This window comes from Balearica regulorum, chromosome 2 (genome assembly GCF_011004875.1).
Source record: "Balearica regulorum gibbericeps isolate bBalReg1 chromosome 2, bBalReg1.pri, whole genome shotgun sequence".
Classification (NCBI taxonomy): Eukaryota; Metazoa; Chordata; class Aves; order Gruiformes; family Gruidae; genus Balearica; species Balearica regulorum.
The window spans coordinates 100,983,039-101,002,963 of record NC_046185.1 but is presented as its reverse complement, the minus strand read 5'-3'; positions in this window follow the sequence as shown (position 1 = coordinate 101,002,963).

Below are 19,925 nucleotides of genomic sequence, written 5' to 3'. Positions count from 1 at the left end.
GGAGTCGTCAGAGGTTAGAATGCTTCCCTCCACTGCCAGCTTCCACAATAACATGTTGCATTGGCAATCTTGGCCAATTAGTTTAATGGGTGACATACACTGGATTTATTATAATCTCCAAATAACATTTGAATGTTGTTCTTGTTGCTTGTCTCCCAGCTGTGTGTAATAATCAGTCCTATACTCAATAGCTTTGACTAGAATTGAGTTGAAAGAGTGTACGTGCACAGCTCAATACATGGTTATTTGTTAGAAACCTTTTTCCTGTTTGCAAAGGTTTATTTCCTTCTCCCTTCTATTCAGTATAGAGGATCAATGTACAGAAAATGACACGCTGAGACAAGATGCTGCTGAGTGTGTACGAATATTTAGAGATAAACAGATGAAACTGGATGCGGTCAGAAGAATGTCACCTTGTTAAGCCTGGAATGTTTTCTTTGCAACACTTTTAGATCAGTGGGATTTCAGTTCAGCAGGATCTGAGATAGGGTCAATGTGAAGTCTTGTGGTGTTAAGGTCAGAATTGTCCGCCTCTTAGTTCTGTTTTCGAGTTGAGCCTCTTGAAAGCCTTTCATCATCAGTCTTGTGGCACCCTGCTTGTTAGGATTCCAGATTTTGTTGCTGTGCAGCAAACCTTCTAAGCAGACTTCCTTAGGGCTGGCAAACCTTTGCAGAGCTATTGGTTTGGATAGCTCATCTGGAATTTCCATGCTTTCTGCTCCCATGCCAGGAACCAAATGAGATTGGTTCTCACATAAGCTTGGCCTTGGCTTTATAGAACGGAGCTTGGAGGTCCAGGGGTCTCAGAGGGAGGATTTGAGGAATGGCAAACGTGGGAAGTGCTCCCAGGGTCAGTGATTCTGGAACAGTATGCCTAATGGGGCTGATTGAAAGCTGTAGATACTGGGAGCCTATGTAGTTACTCATGAAAACTGAGAATAACATTTTAATATAATAGCAGATATTTAAGGAGAAGAAGGAAAATCAACAAGGTTTAATTTCACTGAGACTCTGCAGAGTGCAGGAAGTCTTCACTGGGCAATATGACTGAATTTTTGTTTATGTTTCTGGTTTGTAGAGAGGTTAATACTTTCAGATTTTAGTCTTGCTCGTGCTGAAGTCTGGCATTTTCTGTGAATGAGAAACCCTGCTTTTCAGTTGCTCTAGATGCAACCCAATGTCTGAATATGTTGCACGAGACAATTTTTTCCCCGAGTTTCTGTAGGGATGCAGACTTTGTAGAAGTTCTTTCTTGTTACTTTTATGGAACTTTAGATATAATTTTACTGTGTCTTTCATATGTAAACAGAAAACGCACCTGATGTGTATGGTAGAAAATGTCTGTAGGTACCTATGGGATAAGGTTGCAGTGATGCATTGTAAATAATTACAGCTGTTGGAGGTGGGGACATCTGATGAGAGAAATGGAGAAAGTTCTCAGTAGGATTCAGTGGTAGATGTCAGGAAAGATATCTAAGATACGTTTTGTTTGTTTGTTTGTTTGTTTGTTTTAAAATCAAATGTACAGAAGAGAGCCAGGATTGCTGTAAGTATTGCAGCATGTAGCTTCAAAAAGGAAAAGAAATAGTCTCATTCCTTTGCTGTTTCTGGGAGGGCTAAGGTAGTAAATGACCTGCAGCTTTAGCTAAGTGGAAGGTTTACCATTTGTTAATGATGGTAGCCAGTAAAAATAAAATAAAATAAACCCCAACAACAACCCCCCCCAAAACAAACAAACAAAAACTTTCCTGTTTTTGGAGGATGCCTTGTGGTACACAAACAGTCTGATATTTGTGTGTACCTTTAAAAACATGTTTGAGCCCCATAATGCTTCATATAAAATTAGAGGCTCTATTCTAACCTACCCCAGCATAAACTGGGAGTCTGTGCAAAGACAGGGGAGTTACTGTCATATGAAACTAGCAAAATATTGCAAGTATTAAAAGGCCTTAATATATATTGTTTATTATAATTCCAGTCACTCGTTATAAACCTCATGAAATGAATTGCCTCATTTATAATGCATGCCATGGGACAACATCTAATTTGGTGACAAGCATGGAGTCTAGCAAAGATTCAATAGAAATATCTGTTTAAGTGACTGTCGTCATCTAATTACATATATTTTCTAAAGCTTTGTTATTCAATATACCTGTTATTATTAAATCCCATTTCACACCTTCAAAATATTCTGGTAAATAAATGCCCTTTTCTCTGTGAGATGCAAGGTTTGTGTTTATTTTAAATTGTGACTGTTTTTGTGAGAAAGATAAGAAAATCAACATATGCTGTTATCAGTCCTCACTTCTGAAACAACAAGGTGAGGGCTGTCCTTGGAAAGTAATTGATATTCCTGTACAGGTTGAAAATGATATACAAAGAGATAAGCAGAATGCTGCTAGTCTGTGCTCTAGCTGCAAAAAAGCCATGCCAATGATTTTCTTATGAGGCCTCTAGTTTCAGACCAGATTTTTGACCTTTTGGACTGTTATGCTTGTTTACGCTGACCATTTCATATGCCATGGACCTATGTGATTTTTAGCTGCATAAGTAGAATATGAAACTATTAAAGTGATGCTATCTAAGTTAACATTGTCTACTAAATGATCATAAGAATAGGTGTATAAATAAGGCCCAATTGTATGTGATTATTTTGCACTAAAAATGTCATCTGTACCTTGGATAACAGGCAGCCAAGAAGTACACTAAAATTGCATTGCTTATCTAGCTGAGCTTCTTAACAGTTGCACAGTCTGATGGAGGAACTTGTAATGAAATCTGCTCTTGACAGATCACTATGGCTAGTCAGAAAGCATAAGGAATACTTCAGTATCATTGGGAGGTGGTTATTGTCTGAAGTAAAGACCATAAAAGTATAGTTCTGTGAAAAGTTTTGTTCCTAGACTTCTGGAAATTAGTTCTGGTCTATAAAGTGATGAGATCTGGTGTAAAATGCCAACATCTGTGGTCTGATAGAAAAAGGCATATTTTTAATCATTTGTTTCTATCTAGTTTTGGTCATGGTTAATGGTGATAGCAGCAATGTGAGGTATCCACTGCTGTTCTGGCTGCAGCTTCAGTACAAAGTGTAATGATGGTGGAGTGAGCTGTGGGGTTCATTCCCTGTTTCCATCAGCAGAGTGTTTGCCCCGTTCCAGTCTGTTTTACCTGTGGAAATTCATTACAGACACAATTATTATACTGGTGTTACCCAGCACGTATTTTGAAGATGATGGGGCTGTTGAGGTATAACAAACCAATTGTTTATGACTTCTTGTAAGGTAGGGAGAATGCTTTTGCTAAATGGGTGTACAAAGCTTGGGACTCGAACGGCAAGTACTAAAACTTGTTCAGATGGGCGAATCTTATATTACTGTTCTTGCAGAGTTGCTCATTGGGTGAGATTTGTGCATGCTCTTTGAAGCTGTGAATGTTTTGTCTTCTAATTGAGTAAATACTTTTATCCTTTGAGCTCCTTATGCACACCTATTGTGTCATTATATATATTTTTTTTAAACAAAAACTGTATTAAGGGAAATAGTTCTTTCATTTAATTGGTTGGTTATCTTCTGCACTATTCTGGAATGCTCTCCCAAAGCTCTGAAACTCTGCACCCACAGCAGGCTTATGCTGCAGTTACAGAACAGATGCCGTGCTCTGGAAATAGGGGAGGAAGGTGACCTCCCTTTAGGGGAGGCATTGGAGACAGCCGAGCTTCAAATACATTTCTGCACGAAGGGAAAGAGGAGGGTGATAGTGACTGGAGAATCTCTCGTGTAGGATGGAGGCACCCATCTACCATACTGACATGAAGTCTTAGGGGATTTGCTGCTTATCAGGTGCTTAGACCCATGCTTAGGATGTCGTGGAGAGTCTGCTGAGGCTTGTCTGCCTTTTGGACTTTCACCTCCTGCTGTTCATCCATCTCAGTACCAATGATACTGCCAGGGAGATGCTGACTGTACCAATGGCCACAATGCTCTGGGGCAAGGGTGGAATGTGTGGGGCTCCGTGTGTTTTTGCCTATGAAGGCAAAAGGAATGGGGAGGAGTTGATGAATCCTGTGAGTCAACATCTGGCTGTGCAGCTGGGGTCTTTGAGAGGGATTTGGCTTTTGCAGTCATGGAAACCTCTGAGGGCTGAAGACTGCTAGGAAAGGATGAGATACACCCATCTAATTGGGGCAAGAGCATCTCTGCCAACAGGCTGGGAAACCTGGTGAATAGAACTGTAAACAGTGAGGAAATGGTGGACGGGGCTGAGAAGCAAATGATGTAGGGTGACAGAAGAGTGATCTCGGGAATGGTTACGCAGGGTGAAAAAAGGAACTAAACTGTATGTGGTCATGCAGCTACAACACTGTAGGAATAACTTCAGTGTGGTGGGATAGCTTGTATGATGAGTGCTGCAATGAACAGATACAGGTTCTCCAGAAAAGATGGGAAGACAAGGATTGATGGAGTTTCCCTCTAAGTGAAGGAGCAGTTTGACTATATGAAATTCTCTGTGGGACTGAGGACAGGCAAGTCAAAAGCTTGTGCATCATGATAAGGAGATAGGACAGTACAGGACATGTCATGATGGGCGTTTGTTACAGATCATCATCATCTGATGAGGAAGCATACAAAGTCTTCAGACAACTTGAGGAAGTCTCTGGCTCACAGGCTGAACCTCTCTAAAATCTGCTGGAAAAGTGTTGTGGTTTTATTCCCAGCCAGCAACTGATCACCTACACTTGGTAGGAACAGGCTGAACAAGGAAATTGTGGGCTTGTTGCTGAGTGGGGTGGGTGAATTGGTGGCAAGGGGCACAGGTAAGCCTGAGGTACTTGTGCCTCCTATGCCTCAGTCCTCAATAACGAGGCCTCACAGGCCTCTGTACTTAGTGAAAGGGTTCAAGAAGGACAAGGAGTCCCATCAGGAGACAAGGACCAAGTCAGGGATTACTTGAGAGAACTTGACCCGTGCAAGTCAATGGGAAAAAATAGGCTGCATCCAAGGCTGCTGAGAGAGCTGGTTCATGTCCATACAAGGCTGCTGTCATCTTTGAATGGTTGTGGAGATTGGGGAAGAGCCCCAATGGCTGGAGAAATGCAAACAATGTACCAATCTTCAGAAGAGGTTAAAGTGCAATACAGGGAACTGCAGGCTCATTAGCCTCTCTTTGCTCTGTGGGAAAAGCATGGAGGGAGTCATCTTGGAGCACATCTCTGCACAGATATAGGAGGAGGTGACTGGGAAACATCAGCATGAACTGGCTCTGAGGAAAATCTCTTTCCCTGTGAGAACAGTCAGGAAGTGGAATAGGTTGCTTGGAAAGGATGTAGAGCCTCCATCCCTGGAGGTTTTCAAGACTTGACTAGTGAAGCCCTAAGTAAGTTGGTCTGATTCTAGCTGACCTTTTGAGCAGGTGGCTGGACTAGAGGATTCCTGAGGTCCCTTCCCACCTGAATGAGTCTGTGATTCAATGCTTCCATAATACGCAACATGTCAAAGATGGGCAGATTAATCCTGTTGTGCTGTTTGTATGTATGGTATGGCAGAGTAAAAAAAACAGAGCAGAGGCATTACCTTAATTACATGAAGATGCAAGCCTAATGGTCTGTATCCATACTGTTGTTTGAGTTGGGGAGCTACTCAAGTGCTGTTAGGAAAAGAAAACTGCGGGTGATGAGACACTGAGGAACACAAGTCTTGCTGCAACGCTTGTTATTTAATACTTTTCTCTGTGTGATTATTTTTTTTTTCCTCATGCTTGAATTTTGTTATTTAAAGGCCATGGCCCATAGTCTGTTAGGGATATAACTGCAAACAGAAAGACAGCAGATAAATCTATATGGGATTTTTAAATGGAGAGAGTGGCATTAATGAACATAGGACATGTCCATTTGTCAGAGTTGGGAAGGAGGAAGGCAAATCACAGATTTGTAACTTGGAAATTGGTGCAGTCATGCAAAACTTCTGTTATGTGGACTCCAAGGATCTATCTGCAGTTGAATTTTTATACAGTGATTGGCATTACACAGATGGGAAAAGGGGATAATATGATAAGAGAAGTGTCAGGGCATGCAGGCGTAGAAAAGTACGCTAGTGGGTTTTCTGGTTTTGTGCTTTTCACAAATGGTGCTATTCATAGGTCATCTGCATGGAGGATTTAGTTGACATTGCAGGAAATGTTTTCTGCATTCAGTGTAGGAACATCCTCTGTAACTCTATTCTAGCTGATAGCAGTTTTGGACATAATGCAATGTTGATAATTACCTAGTATCAATCTTGCATAAGGAACTTAAGTGAAGACAGCTTGAACTGAAAATAGTGTCAGTCCAGTTTCTTAGATGAGAGATGCTTTTTAAGAAGTATAAATGTGAGGACTACAAAGTAGCTTTTAGTTTGCACTCTTCAGTGAAGATTCTGAAATGGCTAGTTTAGCCTAGTACTGTGGAAAAAAAAAGATTCCTTTAAAATTAGGATTTATAAATAATCTGGAGCTCAGACTTTGCACTGACTCTGTGGAATGAAGCTGATTGCCAAGTTACTTGAGGAGAGTGCCTTTTTTCCCTTTTTTTTTTCCTTCTTCTGGAAAGATGTGTGCACTGCAGTTAGACTCTGCATGTGGGAACCTAAATACATGATGCAGCAGGGAACAATGTGAATTTGGAATGCATCAGAGCCATTGCGTTCCTCTATCAGCCTCGATACTGTCAGAGCAGTCTGTTTTCAAAGAACCTGTTCTCACCCAGAAGCATGCGACTCCAGAAGTCCTTTCAGATAGTAAAGAGCAGTTCATCACTTCCCAGTACTTGAGAGGAATAAATATGCTACTCTTGGACTACTTAATTGAGCTATTTTCTTAATCACAATAAAAGTATAGCAGGCTTATACGGTTGTGCTATGGGATGGAGGGAAGGGGCTTATGTACTGTGGGATTCAATGGCTGCAGCTCTGAGGGAACTCGTCCATCATCTCTCTAAGCGCAAACACCTTTTGTGCAGTAGTGTCAGTGGGATAGCTGGAAGAGATCCTAATGTTGTCTAAAAAGGGATCTTTCTGAAAGAAGGCATGTGTTTACAGGCAGAGTGAACTTTCTGGAATAACAAATTGGTTCCAGATTGTTTCAAGGAATTGGTAAAGAAAGTTCATACAAGTCCTTATTTTGACTCTGTATCAGCACACTAGTGTTGAGTTTCTTGGTCGCTCCAATTACTGTTACTCCTGAGGATCCCTGTAGCCCAAAGATACCACACTAGGATAACCCACGTTATGCCTTTCAGAGAGGTAGAGCAGGGGCTATAGAAGTAGTGACTAGCTTATGGTAGTGTGACATCTGTGGTCCAAAAGGAAAACAAACTCAGACTCCTAGTTACTATCTTAACTGTCATTTTTCCCTGAGGAAAAACAATCTTCAGTCTTATCCCATTTACTTAATACTCTGTTGGTAGAAATGTTCTTTTGTAGCCGTGTAGATGTCTTTCTGATGTTAAATTAGTCTCGGTGGCATTGCATTGTATGTTTGGATGTATCAGTACATCCCTCCTTGAGGCCTGAGCTGCGCTGAAACGTTTTCCATGTTGGACTATTAAGTTAGTTGAGCAAGGTAGTAACATAGTTGCTGTAATGGTCTGAGGCTGCATCATCAGCCGTTAAAGTGCTTTATGATAACGGTCACAAGGCTGTAAGAGTGGCCTTGTTAACGCAAGACCAATAGGGTATACCTTTCAGTTGTCTTTAAGTTGAATATCAAAAGCTTTTATTGTTGCATGCCCTTTTGTTATTACATAGGTATTAACTCAGCAGTGGGGGTGTAAGTGCTGATAGCATCTGAAGAAATAACACTTAGCTTTCTGCTTGTAGTGTTTGGAAGAATGTTCTTTTTAGCCCTGGGGATCCTTTGTTTCTTACTCCCTGGGTCTGCATTTACTGATTTTGAGAAAGGGAGGGGGGGAGGCAAAGGTAATTATCTCCACTAATAGTCTGTCTGCTTGTGCTTGATTGAAATGCAGCCTGTCTCTCCTGTATTGCTGATTTATTCCCAAAGAGAAGTTCCAGTTGTCTACAAAGCCAACACCTTTGGACAGGCACCATCTGGCCAACTGCTTATTAACTCCAATGGTCCTCCCTGATCCTACTAGTAAAGAGCCCAGTCTCAGAGAAAGCAAACTAGAGGGATGCTGCCAGGGGCCCCAACATCTCTCTTCCCTCAAGAAAAATGAATTTCATGCAGCCTCCCTAGCGGGTGCCATGTAAAAGTAATTAAAAGGGTACTGAGGAAAAACAGCTAATTAAAAAGACTAAATGCAGTCCTCTGATTCTTTAGGCTGGCCAGGCTTTTCCTGTGGGGAGGCCAGAAGTCACTTGTGTCTTTATGCTGTCACTTTAGTTGCCCTGTTTTGAACCTGTGTGAATGCTCCCTTGAATCCAAGTACAAGTGAGCGCAGCCATGGTTCCCTGTGCACCCTCATACCTGTTGGGTTTGCTGCCTGGCCATGCTGGCCTTACACTTGCTGGTGGCTTTACTCTCCTCCTACAGTGGCAGAGGTGGACTCCATTGAATAGAGTTTTTAACAGATTAATTTTTTTACTGCAGAGATCCTGTGAGGACAGATTAGATTATCCAAGGTGTGCCAAGCTGTTCTCTTATTGATATGTGTTTGAATGGAAGCATAAAAAACAAACAAAGGAAAACCTGTAAGAAAGGTAATACACTATAAGGTAATCTAAAATTGTTGCTGGCTGGAAGAAGTATGTTCATTGGTGAGGTATTTCATCAGAGAGCTATACTCAGGGAGCTTGAACTTCTGTTGGAAATTTTTCTGTATGAAATAAAGGAAGAATTGGCTCTATGCTACCCCTGTCATCATAGGGATCTTATTGCATTTTTAAACTGAAGAAATGTAATTGGCTTTAGGAAGGCAATAGAGGGTAGTTGTAAACTCACAAATGACAGTATAGTATCTCTGAAAATTTTTCTTCCTTAAAATCATCTGAAAATTTGGACTTTAACAAAATACAAGAAATTCAAGACTATTTTTACAGAAAGATCTTTATAATGAATGTGAAAAGCAGCATAAGTAACTGTTACATGATCACTGCCTTACTTTGATTTAAAATAGAAGATGTATTTTCCATTATCTGTTGCTAGGTAGTTTCATTGGTAGGCACTGTGGTCCAAATATGTTTTATTTGTTTGAAATTCTCTGACAAAAATTTAAAATGAATAATCAGTTCTTTCCAAAACTATAAGTCTGATAGAAAAACATATGTTTTTTGATTTCTACTCCAATATTCAAGTATTTTGAAGATTGGGGGGGAAAAAAATTAGCTGGAAATGTTGACTGTCGGCTTGTTACAGTTATGCTGTAACCCAGTGTATGGCCACACTTAAATCCTCCTATTCTGTCTTAAAGTTAGGACTGTACAGGACTTGTTCTCACCTGCTTGTACTTGGAAATTTGTTCTGAATGAGGACAAACAATGTAACAGACTTGGGTACCTTCTTTTCTTTCCACTTTCCTTCCCTTTTATTTTTCCAGGCAGACTTGTATTTTTTTGCCAAGCAAAACACAGCAGAATTTCTGGCGCTGTTTCTCCTGCTGGGGAATGAATGGTACAACTCATAATCACTAACATTGTGCACAGATGCTCAGAGAGATGATAGAAATAGAAAACTGACCATAAAGCAGCTGCATTTTGGTGTGATTCCCCTAATGCAGGGTACTCAGAAGTTTTCTATTTTCAGTAATTAAACCAGGGAATATTACAAGGAGAAGGCAGTGGCTGAAATGACTATCAGTAAGTTATCTTCAGAAAGGTGTGGGTATGTAAAATACTTTAGTCTGCAGGTCTGATTATTCTTTCTCTTACCTGTGGAACTACTTTTATTTTTTTTGGGGAAAAAAAAAGTTACCAAATACAGGTGGATAGAATTTTCATTCTCTTTAGCCTATGGCCTTTGCAACTTCATTTTTACCATGTCATACAACTATGTCTGAGCAGAAGCATTGGCCAGAAATGTGCAATTGAGGTAAACTTCCTTTTTAAGTCATTACAAGTTTCCCAGTGAAGCTGGGGCTGCCCTGTCCCTGGAGGTGTTCAAGGCCAAGTTGGATGGGGCTTTAGACAACCTGGTCTAGTGGAGGGTGTCCCTGTCCATGGCAGAGGGGTTGGAACTAGATGATCTTTGAGGTCCCTTCCAACCCAAACCATTCTGTGATTCTATGAATTTAGTCTGTGCAAGATCATATGGGATCACGCAACTTACTGGAATAATCTCAGATGAAGTTTGGTGTTAAGCATTCCAATATATAAGTATGGACTTTCTTGGCTGATCTGCACAGATGAGCAAACCACAATTAGCACAGCTGGCATACCTAGTACTGAGCTAATCTTCCCATTCAAGTAAACAGAAAGTATACTTACCCTGCTTTGCTTTTTCTTTCAAGGACCTGTGCCGATATATTGTCACATCATCCCCAGAGTATTGCTGGAGCATCATCATGTGTCATGGGGACCAAGTAGAATTGAACAGGTGTGCTGTGAAGAACGTGCTGAAAAGGTTTTATTTAAAGGGTAATTTCATGAGGAAAAAATGAGAATATCAACTTGGGTAAGAACACTATATACTTGCTTATTGTAATGTTTGAGGCAATAATTAGGACCTGGAAATCTTACTCTAAAAGAAGTTGAGGCTTATTAGGAGTGTGTGTGTGCATACCTATACACAAACTTTATATTTGTGCACACAAATATATCCTGCTGTATCTGTCAGCAAGGTTAATAGTGTTCACCTGTGCAGTATTGTTTTGGAGGAGTTTGTAACTGAATAGCTAACAAGCACTAGAAAAAGAGGCAACTGCTTGTTTGTTTGCTTTTAAATGGCCATGCTTATGTTTTGTCCACAAAACTTTTCAAATACTCCTGTTTGAAATACTATCTTCTGAGAAGCTATTCCAGATCTGAAGGTGAAAAAAGAGTGTAAGTGCAGGATTTTTAGTTCTCCTTTCCTTTGAAATCACATTTCAAAGCAGCCTTGACAGAGCAGTTGCTATATGTACTAGTGCATATCTAGATAAACTACTGTTTGGTACCACAGAAATGTTAGAGTGACTGCCTGTGTAACTAGAACCAGGCCTGGCAAGAAATTCTATGGAAAGTTTTTTTTTCATTCATTTGGTAGATTGAGGGTGGTTGACTCTTCTATTCTTTAAATTCTTGCCTGATGCTCTCCAATATTAAGGACTGATCTTGAAAATCAGAGTATTCAGACATATAGGTGAGATTTCAAGGTCCTCATTCTGTGTTTGTTCTTCCATTCATGCTAGAGATCAGAATACCTAATGATGGATAACCTTGAAAATTTGGCTAGGTCAAGGTCTGTCTCTAAAATGTAAAGCTTGAGACTTCTTAGTTAAGTCATTTAATTGCTGTGCTGCTAATAGACTTTGGGACTTCAGTGGCTACCTGTGTCCATTCCTCAATCCTGTGTTTTCTCAGGTGCTTGAAACCACTCACCCTCCTGCTCATCTCCTATCTCACCAGTGAATCATAAACATCATGTGGCCAGCTCTTGCAGCCCAGTCCCAAATGTTCCCAGCGGTTTACTGAGTCTGTTAGTTCTGTACAAGGGTTAAACTGCAAGATAAGACCCAAGCATTTGAGACCTAAAATGCAACTTTCATCTAGTTTCTTGGAGAAACATAACATTGTTAACTCCAACCAAGCCAAACACAAATGGTCTTAACTCTGGCCAGTTTTCATAATCTCAGTTTTAGTGTCGGGGCCAGGTTTCCAGTGGCTGATCCAAAAAGATAAATGAAACACACATGAGATGTCTTAGGCCAACAGGTATTGTGGCTGCTTTTATAACACAAAATTGAAGAAAACAACATGCCTCAGACAATTGTATAAGAACCAATTGTTCTGACATGAAACTCTGTTTCCAGTCTTCAAATAGCCTGTTTTGGAAGACATCACAAAGCATTGCAGAATGTCTTTGAGTGACAGTTATTTAGAGAAGTTAACTGCCCTCATAATGTAATTTTTCCAGTGTCAGTATATAATTAGGGAGGATGAATAAAGAAGAGTCCCCATTGTGAAATCTTGAAGTTGCTGTGCCCCTCCCAGTCCAATGCTGCTGAATAAATCAAATTTAACATCCAGTTGTGCAACTGCTGGCTTTCTGAGCTTTGAAGCCTGTACCAAGTGTGCTGCACAACTGGTCCAGCTGACTTCTGCCTTTGATCTTCAAGGATCCCTTGGAAACATTATCTACATGTTTTAAAAAAAAAAAAAACAACCAAACCCTTTTTTTTTGTTTCTTTTTCTAAATTTTGTTAAATCTGAATGCTGTGCTTGTCAAACGTGTCACCTTCATAGAACTGAAAGACATGGTTTTCAGCAATAGGAGCAGCAGAAGCTGTTGAAAGTTCCATTTTTCACCACTGATGTGTCTCAAACCCTATGTCCCCTCCTTGGGGGATGTCAGTCTCTGTTGCATCAAGTCCTATTAGATGATGGAGATTCTTGGTGTTTAGATTGTTTTTAAGACATTGAACTATCAAGCAGCTATCACATGCTACTGTAAAAGACTAATTTCACGCTTTGGAATCAGCATGCTTCTGTTGATGAACATGAAAGCTTCAGTTTGGCAATGCCTTCCAGTTGCTATTGAGCTGTGCCAATTTTGAACTGTGACCTGTGCTGTAAAGCTTTATATTCTGTTGCTTTTCTTCTGAGAGGTCAAGTTTACTCAATGCTCATGGAATTATTTAAACATCCTTAAGAACACTCCTTCTGTTTGCTGTCTGGTTTGTGGCAGTTTCTGTAACCAGTCCCTCAGCAGATACAGGCATTTTCTAATTACAGATCTTAGCAGCAGTTTTAGTAGTAGGGTTTCAGGATGGGGAGGTGATATTTGGAGATAATCTCTTGCTAAATGGGTAAGCATGTCAAATACTTCTTTGTAGGAGACAAAAATGTTCCCATAATTGCTCGTGGTGGTAGGAAATAAAATTCCTGTTCCTCATATGAAATGAGTTCATTGGAGGAAAAATGATCAGTTCGGGCTACAGGTTACTGAATGTGGTACGGAAAAGGAACCTACCAGAAGAATGCACCTTAAACAGGAGGTCCCTTTGCAACTGGCTGGTTGGAGGATGCCTGAGAGGGCTGCTCTGGCAGTTGCAGGCTTTTAACGACTTTGAAGACCAGCCTAGAAAATGGCAGATAAGAAGCTTGTTTATCGATCAGCAGCAGTCCATTGTATTCATGCTCTTCTGCAGAGGGAAAGCCAAATAATTGAATAACCACAGAACTCTGCTGCTTTACAAAGCTCTGTGAACAAGGTTTTGTAACCTCCATGTTAGATGCGGCAGTGACGATGGTGGCCTAGGCAACAGTCCTAAACTACCTTACAAAGCAGCAGCAATCCAGCTATTGATAGAGCAGCACATGGACTGACAGTACGAGCCCTTAGGACTGGTTTTATAGTGCCTGTGCCTGGTGTTCTGTTGCAATACGGCTGTTGTCGTCAGCCTCTCAGCTACCTAGTTTTAAGCTTGCTTGGATGTAAACATCTTGTGCTGTGATGTAGAGCCACCTGGAGATATGGTAATTCTGTGACTTCAGCTATTTAAAAGTTTGTGAATGCTCATCAGGAAGGCCCCTTTTCTGGTCAGGGGAGAGTGGTTGTAACTCTCCAGGTACCTGTGCAAGTACCCCTCCCCCTAACTGAAATACTATTTTTAGGGTGAGATGAATCACTGTCTGGAGGTGCTTCTCTCTCTGTTGAGGAAGCCTAGATGTCTAGTTTAGATTAGATGCCTGACTTTTAGACAGCTAAAAATACTGAGATGAATGAAATTCTCTGGACTATTTCCTCTTTGTGCTTGGAGAGTATACCTGCATGCCACAGGGGTTCTTGTTCCTGCAGGATTGTGATAAATAAGAAATGAGGGACTGATCTTTCTGTTTTGGATAAAACCCAGAATCAAGGTGGGAAAAAAATCCTGTATGTATAACCCTTTCTTCTAGAGCAGGCTTCCGTTTTTAGTTTCCAAATCTTTGCCTTTGTTGGGAGGGGATGGTGCGCTTGCAGCTGCATAGTTACAGAGATACTGCAAATAGATTCCATAGTATCCTCTGTGTAGCATGCCTAACTGAATTAGTCTTTTGAGGTCTTTTGTGTTTTGTCTAATACTCAGAGGTTTTTTTCTAAATGTTTTTAGAAAGTTGTGAGGTATTAAGATTTAGAGTCTTTGTACGCTTAGAACTAGCAAGGATATACCTCAGAGATCACTGCTTTGTATGAGCAGAGCAATGTTATAATCTACGAATAGACACAATGTATGTAAATTCTGATCCTAAAGTTAAGTGTACTGAGTTTAAGTAACTTTTATGAGAAGGATATATGCCCTAGTTGATGTGCAAGAGCTCTTGTGCTCTCCATCTGCCCTGTTTGCTGGGATGCTCTTGGAAAGAACAAGCACTTGCTACAGTCTCAAACTTAACTTTTAGTTCTGCTTGATCTTTTCTAAATGGTAGGATTTGCTTTATGATTAATCAAACATCATAAAAGATTTAAATTTAAAGGACTGCATTGATTCCTTGAGGGAGGAGCATAATTAGAGTGGAATTTAACTCTGCTCAGTGGTTTGAAAACAAATTATCCATCTAGAATATTGGAGCTTAAAAATAAAACTTATGCGGATCAAACATCAACAAATGAGAAGCCCTGCAAGTGCAGTCCACCAGGTTGCTTTTGCCAAGTGCAACTTTGAAGTTCCTTTTTCTCTACAGAAATACCAGTCTATAATCTTCCCTTTGTACATACAATAGTATGTGGGCACTGCAAGACTAGAATATGTCTTGGTGTGCTTACTATTTGTGTCTCTTCAGTCAGCTGTCCTGATTCAAAGCAATGTGTTATATTAAATGTTTTGAAGTAATATGTGACTATGATTTCAGGGAGACCTGTTAAACTGTGCCTCACACTTTCATAACTGGAGAAGACTTAGACTCCTAGAATTAATCATGCACAGACTTACGTATTAAAATACATATATGCTTATATATGAAATATTTGCATACCTTTTGTCCCACTGACCTCAGATGAGGTAGTTTGAGAAGTGAGAATTAACATTTTGTTTCATAGGCCTCTGATTCATGGGTGGTCATGGAAAGAAGTCTATCTACTCCAAAATATATGTACAGCAACAATGGCCATAGCAAAACTGTTGAACTTCTCTAGGGCTTGTTTCTGCATTTTAAAACAAACAAAAAACCCTCAAAAAACCACCCCCACACCCCCAAAAAAACCCAAAACAAACAAAAAAAACCCCAAACAAGCAAAAGACCACACAAACAAACCACAATGAAACACCAAAACGCTCAAACCAAAAAAAGAGTATTACTTGATGGTAATAAAACTCGAGAAAGCAGGATCTGGAAAAGAGGGTGTCCAAGACAAGAGAAATGACCCAAGGGTCTTCTGGCTGTGATACTGTTCACCGAAGTCCTGGTTCGCCATCAAGGGGAAGAGGGCTGGTAGAAGTCTGTGGCTGTGGAAGGTGGGAGTTCCACTTTTGTTGGAAACATTGAAATCCTCAGGGTTAGGTGTTTTACCTTACAGAGTCAAGAAGAGAAATACCAGGCCTGCTCTGTTCTTACTGACTTTCCAGAAACTCAAATATTGGACTTCCATTTCCTGGAGAGCCTGGAAGATGTTTGTATGTGAGAGAGAAAATAGTTGGCTGGAGGGCTGAGCAGTGGGAAGTTGCACAATGGGGAAGAAACTCCATATTGTTTTCGCAGATTTCCTTATGCCTCATGGGACCATGCCACGTGTTTCTTAGGATGCATAATAGAGCAGCAGATACCTTCTCACAGACAAATTCTTTAGGGGTTTTTAAGAGGTGTCTGGAGCACCAAATTAATGGTTGCAAGGTCTAAAACTAAATGAGCTGAGTAGCTTAAACACAACCTCCAAATGGCATTGGCATCATGAACTTTCAAACTGGAACTACAATGTTGAATATGTTTTGTGAGGAACTGAGTATTCCTGCTGAACTCCTTAGGATTCATACACAGGTGGCAAAGCCAGTCATTGAAAGGGGTTAATTGGGTGGGTGTTTGGGGTTCTTTTTCTGGATTTTTTTTTTTAATTCTCCTTTTCCTATAGGCCTCTGTGGTTTGAATAAAACTTTCTGCTCTGCCCACAACCTAACTAGATACTTTTGAGGAGTCTACTGATGTTTAAAGTTTACCAGAGGGGATGATTTATAGTAGAATTTAACATTTAAGACATTTGAAATGAGACATTAAGAACCAACACTTGTGATGATGTGTGCTAAACGTTGGCTGTGAATTCTTTGGAATTTAGGAACCTGAATCGTCTTGTGTAGCAACAGTGCCTGTGGGCAACCTGCTGAAAGTTGGGGTGTGCGTGACAGTGTGCTAAAAATTTGTTTTTCCTGAATTTTTGTTGTATGTTACCGCAGGATAATGTGGCGTTGTGCAAAGGTCTGAGCTAACCTCAGAAAACAGAGCTTGTGCATTGCAAGCAATAAAGCTGCATTAATACCACGTTGTGCTCAGGCTAATTAGCCCAACTAAGAACAGGCCACTCATAATGTCACCATTGTGCCAGTTCTTTGGTGGCACTGCAGGCCTCCTGTTGAGAGGGGGACCATGGCTGCCAAGGGATGTCAAACTGGGAGGCTGCACCAGAGCAGAAGTCACAGGAGTTCTGAAACATTACTAGTTAACGGGTCTTGAGCTGTGGGAGTAGTTCTGCAGCCTTTATCCTGCTTTCAAACTTGACATGCCAAAAGCAGCTGGATCAAAGATCTGTTTGATCATCCAGCCATGCACTTGGGAGATGAGATCAACAGCACTGCACCTTGTTGCATATTCCACAGTGCTGAGCCCATGAGCTGGAAGCCCACTGTGTGACTCTTTATGGGCTCAACTGTTGAGGATCTGTCTTGGTGGCAAAGTGAGCAAAAATAATGGCAGGTACTTGAGCACCATATGCCTGCGAAAACATTGGCTTTGAGGCCAGCAGGAGGCAGTGAAAACCTGTAGAACATCTCTTCATTGTTCTTGATTATTCCCCCCTCAGTAGCAAGATATCTGTAAATCTTGTCCTTTTAATCAGGTTTTCATAATAGTATATTTCAGAATCTTAGTAAAACTCAGTACAGGAAGAAGTGTGAAGTTCAGTATAAAAAAGCTTTAGATTCCAAAGACATTTAAGTACCTCTTTTGAAGGTCTGTGGTTTTGGAATAAAGCAGCCCACGCACCTGCTTTCACCATTGGACTGGGTGCACAAGTGTGGAAGTCTTATCAATGTTTATGCAGACCCCATACATCATGTATTGAGGGAGTCTTGATTTAATGAAAAGTTCATCATGTTCTAAAATGGTAAAAAATGAACTTGCGGCTTCAGTTAGGATATTGTATGTGCTAGGAATAGTAAAAATAATACTATAATTGTGGATACTTTTTTTTTCCTTCCTTTACCCTACACTGTGGAAGGAAGAGGATTGGCTGTCAGTAAATGCAGAAGGCTAACAATTGTCCTCAAGGTATTCATGGCAGGGTTAAAGCAATGGATAAAAGGTGTGAATTCTTTCTTAAGAAGTGTAAATAATTTGTTAGGGGGTTGATAAATTTCTGATATGCTAGTGTACTTGAAGAAGGTAAGGCTATTCTCACATAAGTTGCATAGATTTTAAAGGTAGAAGAAATCATTAGAATCCTATTACTGTGGTATAACGGAAAATACAGTGTTTTACCCAGGTGTTTCTTCAGTTAGCCTGTGTCTTTGGAAGAAGCTAAGCATGTAGTTTTGGAGACCTAGTCTTGATTTAGTCTTCTGTTAACAGAGAATCCTCTACATCCTTCACTAAGTGAGGTGTTACACGGATTAGTTTAGCAGATTAGCACTGTAGTTCCTTGATCTGTTTTACCTGGCATAATTTAATGTGACTGCTGAAAAGGGCATTCCCAATGTCGTCTAGTTGCTTATTTCTGCCTCTCCGTTGTGCCAGCTCCAGTTTTTGTGCGTTCCTGGTGAAACTGAGGTAGTTTGTTGCCAGATTAATTTCCTAACATGCAGAAACCAAAAAATTATTTTATTTTCAGCTTGCTTAGTTCTTTGGTTTGGTTCCTCACACAAATGACTGCACTGATGCAATGGAGATAGTGGGAATGAATGGCCATAATATGGAGGAGGAAGATGGGACTGGCTCCTTTAATCACCAGCACTGAGCAATAACAGATTAAATGGATTATGGAATTATGGTGTGAAACCAAGTAGCTATCAGCTGACAGACAAATTTAGATGTGCAAAAGGTACTCCTGTGATCAATGAAGATAAAGAATCCTTTGCTATCTGACACTTCCAGTTGGAAAATTTTATTTCAGAGGTAGAGAATTTTGTGACCCTTACAGAGCATATGGCATATCTTTTTTGACAGTCTGCACTGAAGTTAGAAATCAGAATGACTACCAATATTCCTACAGAGAGGGTGGGTACTTAGAAATTTAAGGATACCATGGGGGAGTGGGGAGAAAAAAAGACAGCAGAGTCTTGAATCCTCATCCATGCTGTGAAAATCTTAGTCTATAGGGGACCAGACTGTTTGCGTCAGCAGTTCAGATTCACGGGCCTCCGAAGTCAGTCAAGAAGCTTGCACCTAGCTTTTGTGCTTCCTTACTTTGAACCTTATCCATGTGACAAAGCAAGACTGTCTTGTGGGGTTCTTGGCAAGCTGGTTGAATGCAGGTTGGGTTGATACTATGAGAATGTGTAATAGGCATTTGCAGAGAGGTGTTTCTCTGCAATGTTTTCTTTTGCTATAATAGGAAATAAGGTGCATGAATGCTGATAACTGGAAGAGGTCAGACAAAAAATTTTAACCATCCATACCTTTGCTGAAGTAGAATTGGACCAGACCGACTTCCTTCTGAAAAAACAGTTGGCAGATGACCAACATGTTATTGAAGAGCTCTGTTGAAGACTACTTTCATCAAACCCATTGTTTTCCAGCAGGGTCAAACTCCTATTAATATCAAAGCTATTAGGTTAATCCTCACATAATAATATGGTTTATACTTTTTGTACTGCACCTGTATTGGGCTTGAGGTATAAAAGTAGTGTGACAATGGGCAGACTCTGTTCCAAGGACTTCTTAGTTATACATTTGTGACTTTAAATACCCTGCAGTCTCTTGGGAACTGTATTCTGTACCTTTCTTTAAAAATCTAGCCATATCTTAAGGGTGAAATTTTGGACTCTGAATTTGCTTTTAAAACATCTGTTGGTTTAAGTGAGGCTATGATTTCTCCAAGACTTATCAAACAACAGAAGTTGCAACAGGCTCAGGTAATTAGAGCCTTGTTTTAAACTTTTGCTGTGATTTAACTTCTGTAAGAGTATACCTTTTATCATCAATAGTGGTTTGGCATCTTTTCATGCAAGTCAGGGAAGATGCTACTAAGCAACTCTAAACTTTTATTGTCTTTCGGAGGATGACAGGTAAGTCCCTGATGAAACCTGGGCACTGAGCTCACAGGGCACTTTGCCAGCATAGCATAGCTATTTTTGTAGCGCTCTGTGTTTCTAACGTGACTCAGTATCAGCAATAGTAACTGTAGACTGGAAAGACGTGCAGATACATGCTTTCTGTGTTGGCCTTTTTCTTCCAGGACCCTGAAGTCAGCTTGAACTTCAAATACGTTTTCATCTCTAATGCTCTCATTGGGTCTAACAGGAACCTTAATGGGTCTCTTTGAGAAATGCGCTTGTATATTTTTGAAGTTTAGTAAACAGGATAGATTTCCAATTTATTTTTTTAAAGAATTGGTACCTTCAAACACAAATGCACAAAGAGACAGTATCAAAGAGACTGGAGAACGAGAGCCCC